Source organism: Lepisosteus oculatus, chromosome 9 (assembly GCF_040954835.1).
Source record: "Lepisosteus oculatus isolate fLepOcu1 chromosome 9, fLepOcu1.hap2, whole genome shotgun sequence".
Taxonomy (NCBI): Eukaryota; Metazoa; Chordata; class Actinopteri; order Semionotiformes; family Lepisosteidae; genus Lepisosteus; species Lepisosteus oculatus.
Window position 1 is genome coordinate 6,713,563 of NC_090704.1, and position 23,091 is coordinate 6,736,653.

General features: G+C 35.9%; 1 protein-coding gene across 1 annotated transcript in view; it reads left to right on the top strand.

Annotated features, from left to right (window-relative positions):
* Positions 1-2,908: 2,908 nt before the first annotated feature.
* brinp2 (bone morphogenetic protein/retinoic acid inducible neural-specific 2) overlaps positions 2,909-23,091 on the top strand; it is a 354,849-nt gene continuing 334,666 nt past the window's right edge. Inside the window, exon 1 of the mRNA XM_006634717.3 lies at positions 2,909-3,630. The gene's annotated coding sequence lies outside the window, so the exon portion shown is untranslated. The remainder of the gene's footprint in view (positions 3,631-23,091) is intronic.

The following is a 23,091-nucleotide window of genomic DNA, read 5'->3' on the forward strand; positions in this document are numbered from 1 at the left end:
TTTGACCATCTGCGGATCATCGGTTGTCATTACTGTTTCTAATTTGGGGGAAGCTGGGGAAAAGCCAAATGAGGACCAGAAATGTTGTGACAGAATTCCTTTCATATGTCAGTGTGCAAATTAACATATTTATCTGCCTTGCTTGACTTTGCGTCATTATTATGACTTTGAAAATGTTGAGAAGATAGCAAAAGGCTAATATAGCATGAAACTCTTGGACATTTTACAGTATTTTAAGACATCATAGCAACTACATTGTTGTGCAAAAATGTTTGAAATCTCTGATGCAGTCACCATTTATGATATGTGCATGTTATCAGCATTAGCAATTTGCACAAAACCTCTAACAGTGTTTTCTACTATTATAAAAGCTTTAACTGTTGTTGATACTGCTTTATTTCAGTGAGAAGAAGCTAAGACTGCCATTAGTCAGTCTTTCATACAGTACATTGACTAGAATCTTCAAAAATGTAGAGGTAAACTACTGTATGTTTAAGTAGCCAGTAGCAAGCTAATCAACTACATTTACCAACGAACTCTAATTGAGTTAAACGGAATGTTCCTCATTAATCAATTTCATTCTTATACAGCACCTTTCACTAACATTATTTGTTCTTTTCGACATGTCCATGAAGCTTAAAGGCTACATTTTGAATTACAAAATGCAGATCTATCAGAATTAACTATTAACATGTCTAAAACTTATGTAGGCATTCTCAATAGAATTAAATTTTTGGGTAAAGAAGGAAAAAAAAACATTTCCATATGGAGGGAGAAAAGTGAAATGTGTAAGACTTTTGCCCTGCAATGGATATTTGTTATACACAAGATTTGTCCTATTTTTATTTCTTAACAAAAACATCAAGGAGCCAAATTTCTCAGATCATTTCACATTGCTCTAGCAATGTTGTTGACTAAAATAGCTACATGCAGTGTGTGCCAGTCAGTGCCATGAAAAGAAATCACTGGTCTAAAAAATACTTACATTTCAAAGGACAGGTTAGTATTACAGTATGTTTCTACAGAATTACATACTAAATTAATGAATTTATTTAGGGGTATTACTGTAAATGAGTTACGGATTTTAGCATTTGTTATGAAAATACAACTGTAATGTATATCCATCAGAGGCCAAACTTTAGACCTACACCATATAGTACAGTACATCCTGCCTGATTGTAAATACATTTTTCCCTCTTTATCTAAGTGAGAAGCTGCACTGCACTGCTGCCTCACAGTGCCTCACTGGGGCCCTCAGTTTAGTTCTGGACCCGGAGTGCTATCTATGTGGAGTTTGAATGTTCTCCCTGTGTTTGTGTGGGTTTCATCCAGCTGATCAGGTTTTCTTACACAGTCGAGAGACTTACTGGTTGGTTAACTGGCTTCTTGGACAACTGGCCCTGCTGTGAGTGTGTGCATGTTTGTGTCTGTCTGCACCATCCAATGAACTAGTGTCCCATCCAGGGTGTATCCTGCCTTGTGCCCATTGCTTGCTGGGTAAGGCTCCGGCACCCCTTCAAAAAAACAGATGGAAATGTAGTTTGGAGCACTTTCTGTGAAGACCACAAGGGTTGGGTTAAAAGAAAAAACGAGAACTCTAATACTTTGTGGGTGTAGCAGCAGCGAGGGTATTTTGAAGAAATGGCCACCTTTATGTCATGCTAAAAAAAAACTGAAAGAGTTATAGATGCAGTCTTGAACTTCACAAAAATCACAGTGAAAGAAAAGGTGGTGTTTTGCTGGGAAATATAGACAAATAGGCGGACTAAAAAGCCCTGAGGTGAAGGAGATGAGATAAGGAATAGAGAAAAGGCTGGAACCACTAAGAGCTACAATACAGCTTCAGAGAGAAATAACTGTTATGAGGTGTGAAAGGTTTTCAAAACCTAAACAGAAATATGCTGTTGTGATTATGCCTATTTATATCATGCACTTCAAAACATATAGCCAGAAAATCTTTTGAACTAGAAAGATAAGTTTTTAGCAGGGATTAAGTCTTAAATCATTATATAAAAAATAGTTCGTAAAGGGGATATGTATTTAGTCTGGCATATATAAACACCCTGCTGCTGTCAGACAGATTTTTTTCCCTTTTGTTCATATGTTTCTGCTGCCCAAAAATGTTGTCGAAGCTATGAAATGCTTCTATACACACAGTAAGTCAAAAATATCCCCATGATTTGCAAATACTGCCCACGGCTTCTCAGTATTAAAACGCATTTAACATTAATTCTTTCTCAAATCCCATATTTGTTAACATAAAATCTGATTATTCTAAAAGCTGACTTCCAAATGATTTTCATGACTAAATTATTTTTAGTTGAATGCAGTTTCATTGCCTTTTTTTTCCTCTGTGTACCTACAGTACAGTACAGTATATTGTATGAGGGACAGTGATGCGTTTTATATCATATATCGCTCTGATACCTTATAATAACACAGCAGATAAAATGTCATCTTCACTAAACCTTATATTTAGAAAAATATTTAAATGATCATGTAGCGCTTTGTCTCTTCTGACCTGAAAGACAGCTATTTTATTCTGTAACAGAGATTATTGGCTGACAATAGAGACTTTCTTATTTACTGTTAAAAGAGAGAGATCGCTCTCCCTAAAGAAAAAAAGGGGACTTTGTCAGTTCAAATTTAGTTTGCCAAGAGTCACAACAAATTTGCAGCAGACGACTGGCTGAAATACAGGAGAAGCTTTTCGCTTTTATTAGCCAGCCTGTCCCTCCGGGCTTCGTAGACTCTCTGTATTTCCTGCTGCCTCCCCCTTCCTCCCTTGCTTCTTCAGAACAGTCTCTCCTGCACAAGCAGCCAACCACAGCGAGCGAGGCGTGGCTTGCAGAATCAATTGGCTGTAGATTGTTAAAAAGAAAGAGACACTTTTCCTGAAAGACACCGAGAAGCGGTGTCTGAGCGTGATTCGCGGACAGGCGAAGCCGGGCGTCAGTGCAGGCTTTGACAGTGAATGATGTTTCTTGCACAGGTTTCGCTACATGCTTTTCCTTGCTGACAGAAGAAGCTCACAGTGGATTGCCTAACTCTGGCTGCAGGTGCAGTTTCGTTTTTAAAGGGCAAGGTGGCTTAAAGGGAATCACAGAGAAGTGTCCAAGAGCGCAGTTTAACCGGATATATCTCCTTCCACCACTGAAGGATAGTTAGGCTTCATTGAAGGATACCTGCTTCACTAAGCTATATTTTAAATAGCTTAAATGGCTTGCATTTATAGTTCCCTAAACTGATCAAAACTATATTAACTGGAAGTTCTGTGGTTTTACATGATTTTTTGTACTTTCATTTAATTATACAAACCTGAATCTACCAGACAATTTAGGATTTTATCTTTTCAGCGCACATAAAGGACAATGACTTTTAGTAGCTACTGCAGCAGTCGTGGATATTAGTTTACGTGGTTTCACTGCTTTAGAGGTCGATGACAATGACTGGATTATTACATGCACAGATTCAGACCCTCCTGCGCTGCGCTCTCAGGTGAAAGGGAGCGGGCTCGCTGCATTCCAACAGTGACAAAAAGACAGCTTTCAGTAAGAGGTCTCCTCAGCTGCACACACTGGTGGGATTCCAACAACTAGCACAGTCGCTGGATCACCCATTAGAGACAGGGTGAGTTTTTACTCGTGTCATCTCGAGGTCTTTACGGGATTAGATTATTGCTCTTTCGTGCAAGTACAGTAACTGGTACTTATGAACTAGTATGGATGCCTGAGAAAATAATCTTTTTTTTTTAAGTCAGTCTGCTTACGTTTTTAGAGGTAATTTTGGATTAATGGTTCCTTTTCATACTCCTAAGTAACACTAGCTGTAAAGATCTTTATCATCTTAATTTAAAGTATTTTGTTCTGTCTCCGTATCTCCAAATTGAGCGGTTCACTGGAAGTACTGTGTCTTACGAAGAAACTAAAGAAAAAGAGCAAGGCATAGAGGCTTGCGAGGACTGTATCGAGTGATTCATAGGGTAGACTGGTTAGAAAACGGGAATGGGAATCATCTGATTTAGGAAATCAAACTAGGAAACAAAAAACACAATCAGTTTCTCGTTCATCTAGCTAAAATCAGTTACCTTCTGCATCTGTGAAGTTGAGGACCACTGATAATTTTCTACTTGTCAATTCACTTTATTATACTGTTGTCAGTTTCATTTTTCTCTGTCACAGTTGTATATACAGTACAAATGTGCTTTGATGCAATCTATTAGTTTGATTTTATATATGTATCAAGTACATGTTGTGTGCCAGATTTCTGTTGTCTCTTCATAACAATGATTTGCATTTTCAAATAGACCAGATACAGATTGCTCACAGTGTATACCATACAGCTGTGCATTCGGAATCAGATTCTGGCTTGCCAAGAAGCTTTATCGTACACACAGTGCAGCAGAAGGTGAATCGTAAATCCCCTGAACTGTTTTGAGGGGTGTGTGTTAACCATTCACTTCGTGATTGTTTTTATAAGAGAAGACTTTCAAAGATGATTCTCATCAAGAGAAAAAAAGGAATCCACATACCCTATACCCTAGAAATTGTGTTTTAAGTTCCTTATTAAATGACTGGGGTGTTTTTCTGACACAGCTATCTTGGTTAGCAAGATGTGAATGCTTATTTAGATGTATTTTCTGAAAAAAAAAATAATTTAAAAGGTGAGTAGCTGACAAAAGCCACTAAGCAGTAGTTAGAAACTACTACACAAATATAGCACCGTCTCTTTTCTTTTTTTTAACTAAAAGTCTGTAACAGAGACAGATTCTAATTAAAAAGAAGGTGTGTGTAACAGTTTGTAAGACATTTCAAACAAAATTCAGGCATAATATTAATGTCTGCGATAAATTGCAGACCAGCGAATGTTTTTATTAAATTTTTTTTTATTAATATTCAGCTGGACTATGACTAACTGCATTTTTCCCTTTGTATAAAGTCTCCCTAAAATTCCCTCCTTTTAACCTGTTGTCCATTCATGCATCAATGGATTTCTTAATTAAATGCATACATCATTACGTACTGTGTCATGCTGCAGGAAAAAAAAAACAAGCCTAAGAATGCAACTTGTTACAGCACATTACTATTGACAAAGACTATTTAAATTGTGGCTGAAATGAATCACCACTTGATTCTTGTGTGCTATGTTGAAAGAACACAACTAACAGTTTACAAATAATAGGTACATACATCAAAAGTGAGAATGACACTACCTTTCCCTTGTTTTACCCACAGAGGGAGCAGAACACAGCAAACTATTGAATGAGGCAAATATTGGTCGTAGGATCTGAAACAGATTTTGAGGCCAGAAATTAATGCAGCCTAAGAACCAATAAAGTAGTGCCTTGATTCCATTCGGTTTTAAGTAGCTATTTTAGAAAGCAAGAAAAACACTAGATATGTGATTATTTTAATTTTCAGTGCCATGTTTTTGTTATGCATGGGTATGCTAGCTTCATTACTTTTCTATTCAGAGAAGATTTAACCACTGTAGATAATAGTTCTCTAGTTATTCCTCTTAATAAACTTAAAGGTAGTTGTTAATGTTATCTAGCCTTGTTTATAAAAGCACCTTCTTTTTTTCAAAACAGGTTCTGTGCCAGGTCTGTTCTTCAAAGCACAGAAAACAAAAGTGGGGGTAATGTTTAATTTGGTGCACAATGCGGAGCAGGGAGAGCAGTGAAGGTTCAGTGAAAGTATAAATGAAATATTGATAAGTCAAATCATGTTCACAGACGCTGGAATTTCAGCAGGCCAAAAAATGATTGTGTTAAATGTAGCGGAAGATCAAAACATAACACTGGATTGAGACTATATTTTCCTCTCTGGAACTGATAGTGGAATATGGCTGTTCAAACATATAGTGGCATGGAACAGTCCTGCTCCATATTAAAATTCTATCCAGTGAAGATATCTTTGTAACTTGCTTGTTTAAGTCAACAGTGAGAAAATGACAGTGGCGAACCAGCATTAGGAAAATTTTTAGACATGCCATTTACACCAAGGAAAGTCAGGGTCAGTGACTAAATTTACATAATAGCCGAGGTAAGGAACGTTGGTGAAATGAAGCAAGAATTCTGGTTTGCTGGCATGTAACTCTGAATGTAATTGTTACCATCAACCGCACAGATGACAGGCTGTGACAAGAAACTGATTCTGAATAAATGCTAAGGAATCATAAATTAGTTAATTTCATGAATGAATTCAGAAGAAGATGTTAATAATGATAATATTCCTTGATGAAGCAGTTGCCCTTTCCATTTTTAACTGCTAAACATAATTTGTTTAGCTTGTTTTTGAGCATAATTAAGTATATAAATCATGGGTAAAAATTATGAAAAAAACGTCATACAATCCCCAGCCACCTAGACACTCTGATACAATTTAGAAAAGTACTAGAAGGAATGAAGACAACTGGCATTTCTAAAACCTCAGAAATATAAAGGAATGTTTTGTGTAGTTTAACAGGTTTATTAAGCATGCTGTATTTTTATTCAAATGAGAAACACTCTCATTTTGCTGCAGCGAAAAGCAGCAGAAGGATGATTAATTTTGGCAACGTTCAAAGCAGCCAGAGATCTGACTACGTCTGACTGAACATCAATGATCGCAGGTGGAAGCTAGACCAATCAGATCCAACAGCATGCTTCTGCACTGCACCTTAATTGACCACTGTGTGGTGGCTAACTATCAAGAACCACAGGCTGAAACCCATTAGACAAGGGAGCGAAGCTTGGTGAAACAGAGATTAAACCTTCACCTTAAATTTGAATCTATCAACAGCTTTACCAGGCTCATCTGATTCAATAGACAGCTGTCTAAAACAGATATAAATCAATCTTTATATAAGCTGAAAGCATATTTCAAAATTTGATTAATTTCTCCATAACGTAAAAGCAAATGAGTACAAAGTAGTGTATTGCTAAAATATAGATTTCAGTTATGCCACACTAAATTTGTCAAAATCTGCCTTTTTACAGTATGTAAGTATATGGTACAGGCTGTGTTCCTTCTGCCATGCTTTCAGAGTGAAGGAGAGGAGATATCAGCAGGCTCATCCTAAACAGTAAAGCTCTATGGTGCAGTGAAAATTGTAATTCAGCTGCATTCATTTGAATCATCTTCTATGGACCTTACTCATGCTACCATTGGCCTCCATACAACAAGATGGATGGTAACTTTTAGAGAACCTCTGACATTTAACAGAGACTGAGTGACCTTTTATTTCTATAGGGTCTATGCATTACTTATTGATCAACTTTTGACCACAGAATATGTTAAGAAAATACTATAATAAAAAGGATTGGTTGGTTTTTAAAGGTGCTGTACTCTATAGACAATACAGTATATACAGTACATGCATATTTAAGGCCACATTACATTTTGTATAAATAAGATGCAAGTGGTCTGTTATTCATTAAGAATGAAACACTCACATACTGTACCTGTTAATGTGATACTCTTGTGCAGGACCTTGCTCATTGACAATGTTGCTCTTTACTCAACAGAGATCTACAGAAAATGAAATAAGATGCATATTTGGAAAAGATGATTATCCCCATTTTCAATAAGATAATTTGTGCTAAAAAGGAACAAAAAAAGGACCTCATGTTTTTTTTTTCTGCTGGCAGTTAGAATTGTGCGTTTATTAATAAATAACATCAGTCCAGCAAAGAAACCAGTGTCCAAGCCAGCATTCTGTTCTCTATGACACATGCTTTGCATTTTGAGGCCTCTTCCAAGAAACCTAAAACATAAAGCACTGCCCTGGGTCCTCTTCTGGATTAGGGGCCAAGTCATCAACTTCTTTATCTGAGACTTTCCTCTTAAAATGAGGCTCAGTGAGTCTTGTGATGTTTCTGAGATTACTACCATACTGGGACTAAAATCCTTGACCGATTAGATGTCCTTCAGTGGAAAAGACCTGAGGCTCCTGAGTATTATAAAAATACCTCTTTTCCCATCCCTATAATCTTGAGAAGATCTCCATTCCTGGACTGAAAACCAGGTTCCCATCAGATGTCTTGGTAGATTGACAGGCAAACTCTATAAAGCCCAAATCCTTTAAGATTCCTTGGCATTTTCCTATATATATTTGTGTGTGTTTTCCAGTCTTGCATCAGATTCTTATGTTCCTTAGAAACATCTCTCCTGTTTCACATTGTTCCACATGATTTCTTGAGTATACATTTACCCATTTGTGAAATCCCTCTTTACCAGCACTGTTATAGTACATTACTAAGCATGTGTTTATTCCTATGAGTTGTGATATTTCTTAGTTATGCAGTTGCACATTATTAATTTATTATTCTTTGGCATACAGTAGCAATCCCCTTCCCCTAGGACTTCCTGAAGCAGATAAAAAAGCTAGTACCTACAGTTTCAGTTTCTGGACACCTACAGTGCATGACAAAAGCAACACAGTTCATCCACCTAATCTTGCTCAGCACCAACCATTTCACTAAGACAGAGTGTACAATGTATGTAAATATTATCTGGCAAATACTAAGCTGAGCAGATGTTCTGATTTATCTGATTATGTAAAGGATGATCTTCCAGTTTTAAAGGGATCGTGATTGTTTATAGATGAAAATAGTAACCATAAATGACCCTGAAGAGGTTTCACATTGATCCAGAAAATTTTAATAGTAAAGATTACAGATAGTGTGAAGTATAAACTGAGAGCTTGGTTCAATTTAAAGTCTAATTTCATTGAAAAAGTATGAATTTACCATTGGAAGTAGTTGAATCTGCTTTAATGTTTGTAAATCGTGTTGCCTTCTCTGATCTCCCAGGTTCAAGCTGCTGAAGAGATACAGATATTTTAAATAATGCCATTAATGAAACTTAATTTCTTCTTATGTCTGTTTCTGTAAAGCGAGTTTGAGCAACTCTTGGAAGTGAAAAATATAAAATGATGGCATTTTGGGTCTAAGTAGGATTCAAGAAATTGCTCATCTTTCACAAAGATGCTACCAGAGACATTCCTTTGTGTAGCCCGGCTCCTTTGGAAAGAGTTTTATTTTCTTAATCTTGAAAAAAAAATGTGTGCAACTTCACAGTCACTATTGTCCCCAAAGTTGTGTGGTTCGCAAAATGGTTTGCACTTCCACTCACTGAACAGCTACAGGCATAAATCAGATGTAGGAGGATTAAGCAGAATCTGTGGAAGATTAAATGGTATAGGCACAAGTGTTCCAATATATCTTAATAGAATTCACATGGTACTATGTTTAGTCAAAATGCAGTGCACTGTCTTGGTCATTTTTTCTCTCATTTATAACAAGCCTAGGACTTAGTGCTGACAACAGGCTCATAGGCTGGGCCAAAAGGAAGTCGATCAAACCAACCAACCAAAAGAAAACCAAAAGAACCCAAAGAAAATTTCTTTCGCTTAAATTTTATATTTTCATTGTGATCTCCTGACAAACACATTACATTGAAAATGGGGAGAAAGGTATGTTTTTTTTAAGAAAGCTTGTTCGTACTATACAGTATGTACTGTATGTAATGATCTGATCATTCTGAAAATCTTTTAGTGTGCAATCTCAAATATTTTGTATTGTTCCCTCTTTGTCATCTGAGTAAAGCACACAAAATTACTCAAACCTTTGCTACGTTGTTTTATGGTGAATTACACTTATCAAGCTGTGCTGTTCACCAGAGTGGACAAAACATGAATATTAATACAGTGAAAGTGAAGCATACAATATGGTGACAAAAATGAAAACATTGTGTTACTTTATCAAACAGCCCATACAGGCTAACTTTTATTAAATTGCTGGTACTGTACTGTATTTAGAACAGAATTCAACCTAGCATAAAAAGATTTTTATACATGTACTTTTTAAAGGATAAGACAAGCACTGGAATTATTGTAAAATTTTAAACACTAGTTTCTCAATGGTCAAGGTGTTATACAGTACAAACTCAGTGAAGAAGGAGAGGTCACAAAAGTCAGGCATTACTACAGATAAGCTATAATGGATTCTCTGTTTTCTAATGAACACTATAAATAATGAGGTAACTGAAGCTTTGGTCATCTACCAAATTAAAAGAGAGACAACACAGAACTGCGTGAGTGTGTGTCATGGTAGGAATTCTGAAACTTGAGGTGGTAAGCTGAGTAATGATGATGAAAGGGTACAGTAAATGTTTTTAAATTCGTTTCTGTGTTATGTGACATCAAATTGCCTTATTGTGGTATCCTGTGGCTTGGTTTCTTAAATAGCATGGTGGAATAACAGTCTTAAACATTTTGCTTAAAGATTGTGCCTGGCTAGGATCTGAATGCAATCCAGCAACCCATCAGCACCCCAAATCCCAGCATTACACAGTAGAAAGGACACCTTCCTTCTCTCTAAGGTGACACTTCTCATTTTTCTCAAACAAAACCAGTACTGATCAAGTATAGCCATGACAGCTGCTGACATGCAGATGTTCATTGCTTATGCCTCTCAACAGGGATCAAAGGAGATCACCTTGATAGGTGATAGGTAGGATAGTATTATACAGTACACATAGTCTGAAACTAGACATTTTAAAGGAAAGTATTTTACACAGAAGCACTTTTTTAACTTCTAAATTAGTAGCAAGAGATGTATGTCAACAAAGGTCTGGCATTTATTCAGGATACATGAAAAAGCAGGACAGAAGGTCCCAAGCCATGCAATGTAAAAAAAAAAGAGAAGCAGATGGCATGACAGCACCCATTTTGGAGGATGTGTGTGCTTTGTCTTTCTCTCTCCAGTGCTCGTAAGAGAGTTGGAATGGTGATCTGAGCTGATTAAGAGCAGGCCATTCCAAACTGGGGAGCAGGGAAGCAGGCACAATTAAAAAAAAAAAGGGAAGCACTAATAATTGGTGATTCTAATTTAAGATAAAAATTAGACTGTAGAGCTGTTCTGGTGATGAAGCTCCCATCTTCTCCTTTAATGTGGGACCATAACTATATCCTTTATGCATGGCCATAAAATTTACTGTTTTCATAAGACAGTGTTCACACACAGTAAAATGAGAAAACCGAAAACATCACTACTGGAATTGCAGCAATTTATACTCAGGATCAGAGAGCATAAACATTTTCTTTCCCACTGGGTTAATGAAAAGGCACCACAGAAGGATAGGATTTCTTTCTTTTTCACAGCTAAAACTTAAACTGGTGATAGTGACAATGCATATAGTCTTTAGCAGCCTAAACACAGGGATAAAACCTCTTTCCTCTGAGTGGGAAATAAATGCACTTGCTGGATATGAAGGTATGGACTTCTTGTTAGCTTCAGGGTCCTTTGTCAGTAGGACAGCTCCCTAGCTGCCCTCCTAGTCAATTTCACCACCTATTAAAGCTGAGAACACTCTTCTAGATTACATAATTAAGGACCCCTGGTTTGATCTCCATTAAGAAGCATAAAATCAGTGTCTTTCTTAAAGAATTTAACTTGTAATTTGTGAAAATGTCTAGCAAGGACCTTTCACAGTGCCACGCACCCTTAATCACATATAATATAAAACGTGGAAGCTTAATTTCTCATTTCTGCAGGAAAAATAAATGGCATTAATGTTTCATTTTTTTAGTATTTCACACTAAGATGTGTTTCAAATAGACTGTACATACAGTATATTGTGCATTATTCTAGTTTAACCATCCGTCCATTTTCTAACAGTTTATCCAGTCCTGATTCGTGAAGGAGCCAGGGCCAATGTTCTGTGGTTAATGCTAACCCTGTACACCACTGTATTCTAGCTCGTCATGTACAGTAGGTAATTTAATAACAGAGCTTCACAAGAGCTTCAGAGGTGAAAATAGGACTAGTCTATCAAACTCAACCCAATAACCCTTTAGTAAAGTACTGTAGTATTGAAAGCACAGTACCAAAGTATATTTTCCTGTAAATTGAAAAAGGGTAAAGAAGAAAAATGAAGAACAGCTAAAACTATATACACTTTATATACTGTAGATGTAGGTGCATTGATAAACAAAATCGTAGAGAAGAAATCTGAAGATATTGGAGTTACAGAATAAAACCAATAGTCCAATTTCCTCTTTGCAAAACAGAAATGAGAGTTACCACTGATCGCCAAACAACCACTTGAACCTTTGAATTAGCAACAGTAAGATAAAAACTCAAGCATAGACATGTTTTCACAAGTACGTGATGCTGTAGTTCTAAATTAACCAGTAGCTTTTAGTCATTTTCAATAATATCAAATTTTAACCAAGTAACAAAAAAATTCTCTGTAACAGGAACATGGCTAGCTTTCTAAATCACAAAATCTATCAGTAGAATAATTTTAACTTTGTTAGACTGGATTCTTTCTTAATCTAATATAACATGAAGAGTGAGTCTGCATGCTAAGCTTTCTTGCAAAGAGACAATTACTTTGATCTCAACACATTTCATTTCTCCATTTATTACTGGTGCACTAAATTAGAATTTCGACTTAAAGAAGATTAATTTGTTTGCCATAGAGTATGATGGCTGAAGCACGAAAGCAATGATGCTTTGTTTGTTGATTTACTTTTATTTTCCATATAAGGAAAACTGACTAGGTACAGTGGCAAAGCAAATGCAGAGATATTCCTACCTAGTTTGAAAATATTGCATTTTTTAAACATTTTTGGTTAGCTGTTCGCTAAAAAAGTATATTTTAAAAAGTACTTTCTGAAACCACACTATACTGTAAGTATTAAAATAATTCAACATCAGATACTTACAACAAATTAATTTCGAATTACACGATAAAGTGTCGGTTTTAGTGGCGTTCTCAGAGCCCCTGTGTCTGACGTACTGTAACACCTACTATTTACATACCCACTATAAACCTTGCAAACACAAAGTAATACTTCTGTATCTATTTCATACAGTATTTATTTTATGGGGTGTATTCCATTATGATACATTTTTGTACTTTATAATGACGTTTTTACTCCTAGACTACAAAAAAAAGAAAAACCGCAAAAAAATCATCATTTACATTCGCTCGTATTGTATATTGCAAATGTAGCGTAGAGGAGCGCAGAATGTTTTATTAAACGTGTTTCCGAGTTCTCGCTGTTTATTTTTTCGTCACTTGGCGTCCTTTTACCCTTGCCTTTCCCTTTTCTGTTTCCTCGTTAAAAATATCTCCTAATTACGGAACTCGAAGCGAGTTGTTTTTCTCTGCACATCTCAGCCGCTGAGCGTTTTGCCTCACCAATCTCTCAAGCACAGTTTACAGATGACGCAGATCCCAGACAAAGCCTGTTTACTGTATCTCTTTGCAATTCTTCAGTTTAGCAGTATGTACTGTACATATGCATATGGTTGCTGACAATATTCTTTTCAACAGATTGGAGGTCTATGGATGTAGTCTGCAATAATCACGTTACATTTTTTTAAATGTTAAATAGTTACTAATTATATAAACCAACCCATACCATAGATGGCTAAACTTAAACTTTTATAGCTATGGAAAAATAGGATTCTGTGAAGAGGCAATGAATGCTACAGTAATTGAATTTCAAAGTTGGGATATGTTGCTTTAAATAAATGCTGAAAATGGAGAACAGGATAAATGAATAATTAAAGACTGAGTTTCTTTCATAGAAATCATATAATTTAGCTATAAATTGCCCAGCAGCTGTTTGCTAGTCATCCAAAAAAACTTACTTGCACAATTTAGACTGTGCAGGCAGTCTTCATTGTATGCCATTCCTAATGATTGCTCCAGATAATGCCCCATTTACTGGGAAAACTCAATCACAACTAGACTGTGTGGCACCATTATTCTGTGGGTTGTCATGAATTTAAGATATACTGCTGAAGACTTTATCAAACTCACTTTATCATTCTTCTGTTGTATTTACTATTGATGTCTTTTATTATTATCAACCATCTATTATCCATTCTTGTCCTGGGTTATATAACTAAAGACTGAAATCTATTCCTTGAAGGAAAAAGAGATAGGTACAGTACCTATGGCAGTTTAGACCACAAGATCCTTGTTTGAGTTTAGTTTCTGTCAAAAGACTGGAGAGGGTTAGTTGGTTTCCCAAGCAGATTAGTTCATATAAGAACTGTGACTCATTTTGGCTCATTTCTGTTTTAGTTAAGGAATGTGACTCGCTGATTGTTGTAATAGAATTAATCTGCAGAGCTGTAAAAAGGACTAATACTGGCATGAGACATTAGTCTGTATCTTTATTGTGCACATACGGTAAATGCCCTACAAAAATGTGATATTTTTATTATACTGTATATGGGATACAGTACAGTATGAAGTTCTTCATATTTCTGATTTCATTAGTAGTGGAAACCACAGATAAACGAATGGCACCCCCAACATTTGATCTCAACTTGCATTTCAAAACTATTTAACAACGTAAACTTAGTAATTACCTGTCGAATAGGGTTTTTCATGAAAGACAGGGTGAAGAAACATCAGCATGCCAAGCACTTCTAGTCTGCTGAAAAACAATTACTTCACATCTGAAAACTAGAAACTCGCATTCTAATTTAGTTATGTCAAAGCTGGGAACTGTAAGAATTCTATTTTTGAAGCACTACATATGAAATTCTGTTGCACACAAATGTTTATGCTTGGTGTATTGAATGATCAGTAGATGTTACAGTGCTGTTACGAAAAGGCTTTGCTGCTGGCTTCTGGTTGATGCTGAGCTGTATGTTTCAATTTAACAAAGCTATAGGAGTAAATTGGGTCTGAGTTGCTGTCAGTTGCATCAGTCCCAAGGGACCTCTGTTGTTTGGGAAGAGTCATATGAATGGAGTTGGCATAAAAGCATTGCCTCTGGCACAATACTAAATACTTCCAAACAAAGTACTTTGAGGTGAAATTTGGATAAATCTTCTGAATGTACTGTTGATGGAGATCTGCTTCATTTGTTTTTGTCTATGTTAGCATTTTGGTTAATTTAAAAAGAGTTACTGTTGGGTTTTGAAGATGGAAGTCCACATTAACATACCATACTCTATATTCAATATGCAAAATGATTAGCAGTGTCTCAAATTTACTGGATGAACTGTTGTTAAATAATACAACTGCTGTATGTTAAGACATTTGTTAGCAGAAAAGAGGACTTTTTACAGTTATTCAATTTAAAATAGCCACATTTTCTGAGTTTAATCTGTTGAAATAAATATAGACATATTTAAAACTTCCAAAAACAACTGGACATTGTTGTACACGGGAAGGAGACGCTTAGCTAACTTGTTATAAGAACGAGGAACCAAAGAAGCCTTTGATTTGGTTTTGTACACTCTAATAATTAAAGAAATGCTCAAACTTTAACCATTTGTATGATGTGTCAAATTAAGCATTAAATTAAAATACAGTTAGTTTGCAAATCAAGGGTAAAACTGTGTAGTTTAAGAATGTTTCACCGTGATTGTTGTTTAATTTATACCTTTTCTGTTACAAATCCAGTCTCAGTTATTAAAATGAAACTTACAGCCTATCTAAATAAAATGTTAATTAAATATATTAATGTTTATAGACTGTCAAAGGAAATGTAAACTGTATGTGTTTGTAGAAGAGTAACATGTATAGATTTTTTGGTGTCAAGTGTTTCTGGCATAATTATGATCAGTTGATCATTTGTATCTCATCAGCATGAAATCACCTCACCCTTGAGAGAGCTGAGCAGGTGATGAGGTAATTTAACCCGTTGAATGTCGAACCTGGTGTAGGTAAAGCCAAGGAAGAAAGCACTGAGAGTACCTTATATGCCCTGCTTGTCTAGATAAAAATGTCTTTGTATCATCAGTATGTTGCAAGCTGAACTAAGACTTTGCATTATTGCTCACGATCTAGAGAGTTCAGAGCCAGGAATTTCTAGCATGCCAAGACATTACACAGTCTGTCAATGACAGGCCATGATCTGGAAGACCACAAATTGTGACACCTTACCAAGATCGATGAGGAGGTCCAAGAGTCATAGACTTTACTTGAGTATATAGTTGCTAAAAAACTCTACTTTTAGCGATTAATAGTAAATTGACTGCATGGCACTTCATTGAGCAAACCAATCATTGCCCTTCCTATAGGCTCCTTCTGATGTAAAGGCATTACAGCAGGACAACACACATCCTTGTGCTGCTTGTGAAACAATGGCATTCTTGGGAGAGGAGAACATAACAGTTATGCCTACTCACAAAACTGAGTCCCATTGAGTTGTCACAACATTTTAACATCTAGGGCTCAGAGACAAGTGAAGAGGAACATGCTTGACAATGTTGTGTGAGATTAATAGGTCAGAAACCCACAAGACAGAATCTGCTATGTGGTGCAAAGTTTATGGTGCAGGCTTCCATCCTGTATTTCTTACAGTACTGGTCGCAAATGTGTTATAAAAAATACCACTCTAATCCCCTGCTCATCAACCTTTTTGATCAGTACAATGAATTAATCTATCATTCAGTATGTCTGTTGAATAAAATGCCAAGATACATCCTAAAAGGGTGATTTTTCTGATAATAACATAGTGAATTAGCTATACTGTACTTATAAGTGGTAGGTTTCTTTTGATGTTCTGTAAATTTACATAAATGCTTTGTTTTCAATTTTAGCAGTTTCATATTTTCCAGTATAAATATATTATTAAGTTACTGTAAGTTGTATGTCAACATTCAATTGACTACAGGTTTTGAAAGTTTTTTTTGTAGAATCACTGTTTATATTGTAGTTGTCTTCTGCATTCTGCAAATGCATTTAGGAAATAAGAAGCAGAGACTGTGAGAGTTAACTGGAGTATCAAAGTAACACATTAGGAAAAAGAACAAAAAGAAGCTCTCTTAACAGCACACTGAGTCACCGAGCTTAAAAATACTGCTTGCACCCCGTTTTTGGCTTAACACCAACTCCCACCCTTGTGGGTGTTAATTCAGTAGAATGAATCTGGTAAATGATTAAATAAAGATTATAAAGAGTATCAGTGCTATGTTAATAATGTTTAAGGGAATTGTCAGGACTGAGAGAGTATCCACACAGCATTTACTAGCTCTGTTATTCTAGAAAATCTCTTTATTTTTTGTCCTGCAGTACATTTCTTTACATGAACCCCCTCCTGAAAATAAGATAAAGGTCTCTGTAGAAATGTCTCTATATACAGTACATCCATGGGTTTTTGTATACAGCAGAACTGGGAAATTTCTATTCAAACCTGTACCGTACATTATCTTTACTTTATTGTTATAAGGCATGTGCATTAAAATCACAGGGCTCAGGGACAACTTTATTTGTGCACTTGAAAACATTTGAATACATATTCACAAAATCAGGACTATTTGTGGGTTCTTTAAAGTTCTTTAAATTGGACCGAACGTTATTTAATGCAATCTTTGTATCTTAACACTGTGTACAGTATGACTCTTACAAATACAAATAAAAAAGGAGCCTGCTGGTTTACATGTGGATGAAAATGTGAAAAAAGCTGACTTACTCCTTTCAGTTGAAAGTACTTCAGAGGACCTAGTTTTTTTAAAAAAGGAATGGAAACACCTGCCTTTCAGAAATCACAGTTTTTACTATCTTCCTCCAGGAGGGTTTGATTCATTTTAAGCATGAGCAAGCTTTCAGCTCAAATTGACCTGCTAAAATGTCTTGAGATTTTAAGTAATATGACAGGCAGTGCAGGTGAAAAAGCAGGCGGAACGTCCCCTGCAGGTGTGCCGTTTGGGGGTAATCAAGACTGTTGTCCCATGCTGGGACCCTGGTGGTAGGTGAACAAAACAAACATCTTCATCTTAATAATTCCAAGCTTTTAAATAGTGCTTTTTGCAAAGTACTACAGTACAGTAGACATACTGTATAGGAGGGGATTCTCTTCGTCCACTGCTGACGTTTAGTACCCACCAGAATGTCAGACAGCTAAACTGATTTGTAGAGGTGCTAGTAGTTAGAATTTGCTTCATCAGGTGAATTAAAGGGGAACTTCAGGTAGGCCAACAGTCTATGGCCAAAGTAGATTTTGGCCTGAACACCATCATGAAAAATCTTAGTCTGACTAAACGATTTATAAGATCAGCACCTCCTATAGAGCCCCTAGTCACCATGCTGGGAAATTGATATGAAAAATCTTGTTCAGGGAAAAGAGTACCACCCACTTATTGCACCATCCTCCTTGCCCATATTGATCAGAAGTAGGCTTGTTGAGATTCAGAGATCTGACAAGGTCGGGCTCCAACAGGCATGGAAATGAACAGTTTTGTTGTTGTGAATTGTTGTTTTGTGAATTTTTGCTTACAGTTCCTTGGATATTTTGTTAAAAGGGTATGACATCTAAATTAGAAAGTGTTTGCTGGATTGTGTTACTGTTCTTATATATGTTTCCCACTAACATCATAAATCTTATTCAGAATTGTTCTGATGATAAATAAATATCAATCTGTAGGATCGATAAACTGATGGACACTAAAATAATCATTTATATTTCATTGTGGTTACTTTATACCATATTCATTAATTGGCCTCCCCTTGCAGTCAGGGATGATAGTCTTCTCTCAGGTGACTGATAAGGCCAATATGGAATCTGCACAGTGTTTATCAGGCTGAGCAGTTGTTTTCTTAGGAGATGTCTGGTTGGATACTGCACAATCCAGTCATTGTCAGCTGTCTTTGATGCTCTCAGTTTGCTCCCTCATTCTGACATTTTTTAGTCTCTTTCTAGGCTCCTTCCCAGATTTTCAACTTCCATCTGCATCAATCAAGGGCCATAATTTCCCAGGAATTGATATTGATTTTGAAGTTTGCTTATCATTGAAACAGTCCTTCTAACCTCCATTGCCTTGGTTAAGGTGGGATAATGTAACCTTCTCTGGCATCCTGGAGTCTGAAATCTAGCAACATGACCAACCCAGCAGGTCTGCTGGTAGATAATTACAGCTTCAATGCTTGTGGTGCCTGCCTGGCTGAGAATACTGTAGTTGGTGTGTCTGTTCCCAACAACATTATTGATACAATGACAATCCTTTTAAGATTCCCTGTGCAGTAACATAGAAACAATGACCATTCGGTGGACCAATTGGGTTTCAGGTTTGATGTTATGATCCTCAAACACCTGCTTCCTCATGTTGCCAAAGACTGGTCTCCTGGCATTGCTGGATTTTATTGTCAGCCTTCTGTGAAAGATGACTCCCAAGGTATGGAAAGTGCTCTCCATTCTTCAATCATTTATCATGAATCCAAATTGATGGACTGGAGTGCGTACATTTAGAAATTGCAGAAGAGGATTTTTGGTCTTCTGAATGTAAAAAGTAAGTTCTGTTTTCACAAATGCCCCAATAAATATGGTGACAATTGTCTGAAGATTCATTTCTGTTAAGGCAAATACTGCAACATCATCAGCAATGAGCTGGATTAAGCTTTGCTCCAGAGTCATTGGAGGTTAAATAATTTCCCATCCATTCTATAAATGAGCTGCACTCCAACAGGGAGTTGGTCTGTTATGAAGTGGAGCATAGCACTCGAAAATATTGAATTCATAGAGTTAGGATAATGACCCTCCCATGACACAGAAACATATTAATGTCAGTAATATTACTAGTAATATAGGAGTCAAAAGCCACAGTGAAATACTGTAGAACTTTTTATTTGCAGATCTGGAAGGTACTGTAGGCTGAGAAGCAAAAATAATCATATTAGGTATATTACCAGTAATATATCTAATATGATTATTTTACTAGTAATATATCTAATATGATTACTTTTGCTTCTCAGCCTACAGTACCTTCCAGATCTGAAAATAAAAAGTTCTACAGTATTTCACTGTGGCTACTATTTAGTTTTTGTTCCGTATTGATCAACGATATTTAAAAATTATACTAAGAAAAATAATTAAGAGAGGAATAGTAACCATTTTACAGTATGTTCTGTTAACTCCAGTATCTGAATGTAATGGTCTCTGAGTACAATCTTGACCATTGTAAGTTTTCAATGATGCAGTGAATGACAATGCTCTTAGGCACCAGAAGACTAGAGACTCAGAAGAAAAAAAAATCACATTTGAACCATTGACATCTGAGCCATGATGTTCCACGAACAGTAAGCACCAATGGAAAGACACTAAACTACGTAATTTAAAACTTCGTGTGCACTGATCTTGATTTTTAATGTGAAACTTGGACAGTCAGCTACAGACCTTTTTTTGAAGATGTTAACACTAATTTATTAACCACTGACTCCTTAGGAGTTCAGCTCAGTAAGAGTAAAGCCCCTCTGACACCAACGAATAATGAATGATGATTAGCACTGGATTAAAAGTGTCCATTATATGCACATATCTATGGTGTCACACAGCTCCAGACTCACCAATGCGGTATGGCTTACATCTCATTTTCTTTTTTTCTTTGTGCGGTGGAGGAAAGGAAGCATTCATGAGGATCAGACTTTTAAAAAAAAAGAGTTTTAGTTTAAGAGCTACTAGCTGATTGTGATTAGATTTCATTCTGTACAACATAACATCATAAAGTTAATAATCTAAAAATGAATGTGCAAAACTATTTACAAAGACCGCAATTGAAGGAAAGAAATGTGATGTGCAAAACAATATGTGAGAAACTGACAGGACGTCATAAAATATATTACAATGGCAGTAGTTTTAAATGCACAGGAAAATGGTTAAACTGAATTACATTACGCTTTGACAGGTTTATCTCTAATTGGAACGATGGTTTCAGAAGAATGAGTCTTAAGCCTATTTATAAAATGTTGACAAGTTCTTTACAATGTGTTATGTAATTGTGAAATGATTTGCACTTTTCCTTGGATCTGTCACTGATTTTTTTTACTCTTCTTTAAAAAATGTTTTATGTGCTGACAAGGTGTGCATGAACTATATGTACTACTCCTACGAACTCTCAAAAAATGGAAATAATTAGTCTTAATAAATTGAGAAGTTTGCAAAAATGCTTTGGATGAAAGCCCACAATGACAACATCCGATAACATGCAGCAATAAGAAGCTGTTTGTTCCTTGGTATTTTCAATTGCATTTCAAATATATTAAGGAACTGATGTGTTAAAATCAAATTGAAGAGTCAGATATGATAGATGAGTAATTTCAAATAAAACCATAAAAAATGCAGCATGTATCATGAACATGCATGAGACTTTTTGAGATGAACACTTGGTATTAGAATAATTCACTTTTTTTCTTGTTGAATCTTCACTTTGTATGATACAAGATCTTAAGCCGTATATTTCTTGCACATCATCACATAGGCTATTGGGAAATCACTTACGAAACATTTATTACTACAGGTGAATTATGTGTTACTTCCTCTACATCATCACTTTATAGCCCAATAATAATAAATTATTCTCCTATGAAAACATCAAACCCTAGAAAAAAAATCAAGGTTTTCATCTTTAAAAGCACTCAGCAGTACTTTGGGTTATTGTTAGTCATTCAAGACACTCAACAAAAATACCATTTCCTTCTGGATGGATTTTTTACAGTGTTTGCTCAATGGATAATTGTATTTCAGATCTTTTCAGTTTGTTCATGATTATGGAGACATTAAATGCTTAACATCCTTAATTAATCAAAATATGTTGTATGGCTATTGGAGGGATGTGCAGATTGCAATCTACAAGTTGTTCCTTCAGAGCACATGACAGATGTTTGTACTTTACACTAATTAATAAACTAAAAGTATAATAACACTCCATATTCTCAAATGCCATCTACAGTATCTAAGGAAGTGCAATAATTGGTTTTTAAAAATATTTTTTTCCCAATGTATTTGTCATCAAGCATTCTCTGTCACTATCTGAAAAAAGCATTAGACTCTATAAAACTCATGCACTTATGTTGCCACATTACACAAATACAGATACTGTACATACAGTACAGTACTTTTCAGTTATTCTCAGGCCTTCCTTACAAGCGACAAGAGTCTTTGAAGTGAGCATTGGCATTTCTAGACAGTGTTACTTCTGTTATTAAGTACCAGAGGAATCTTGACCTAAATAGTCTAAATAACAAAAGCATTAGGATAATACAGAAAGACTTAAATTCATTTCTTTTCAATCCTATTTTTAAATATATTAAAATATGTAATTATACTGGTCGCTAGCCAGCTTGTGGCATCCAATTCACATAGCACAAATCCACTACAATACAAGGGGCAATTATTATAATTGAAATTGTAGCTGAGAGGATATATACAGTACATATTGCCCTCGAAACATAGGGGGACAGTGAGGTCAAAACTGTTATTTTTGCTTTGCAGTCAAGCAATTTGTATTTGTGATCATGAGATTAATATGAATGTTAAGTACAGTATAAAACACATTTAGTTTTGGGTAATTCAATGCATACACTTGATCATGTTAAAACAAGAACATAATCTGCGTTAAACCCAGAGATTTCGAATGACTAAAAGCACTGGTACACTTCACGTATGGGATCTCAAATACAAATTGCTTGACTGTCAGACAAAAAACTTTTCACTTTGCTGTCCCAAAACATTTGCAGGAACTGTTTGCATGCTGTGTGTGCATCCATACTTGTCTATGCTTCGCTTCAATTTGAAATTGTTTCATCTTTTTCCCATGATGTTAAAAACTACAGACTGTGGATAAATGGAATTGGTGAAAAGTTAATAGGTGGGTCAAATGACAAAGTTTTCACGCGACATTCATTAGTAGACATTTCAAAGGACTGTAGAAAGAGATGGATTCCCTATAGTGCAGAGCACACAGTATTGGGCATTGGGCAGCCTGTTTGACCTTCACTGCCTCAGCATTGTTTAACTGCTCTATATCTGTCTGAACTTATTATCATATATGAACATAGATCTTCTCTAGCTCACATGCTGCCAGTTTCCATTTAGACTCACTTGGCTGGAGTGTTTCCCTATGACTTGCCCCTGGAGGAAAGAAGCTCATTACCTGTTAACCTGCACTTTATGCATCACAAGCCCAGGTAGAAGTCTTCACTTCACACTCTGCCAGCTGAATGGCTATTGATCCTGTAGAGCACTTTCATTTTTTCTGTCATTCTGCTCACTTTCCCTTGTTTCCATTTAAAATTTAAAGCAGTATGGAAAATAAGAAGCTATACATGAGTCAGTTATTGTCCTATGTGAGATATA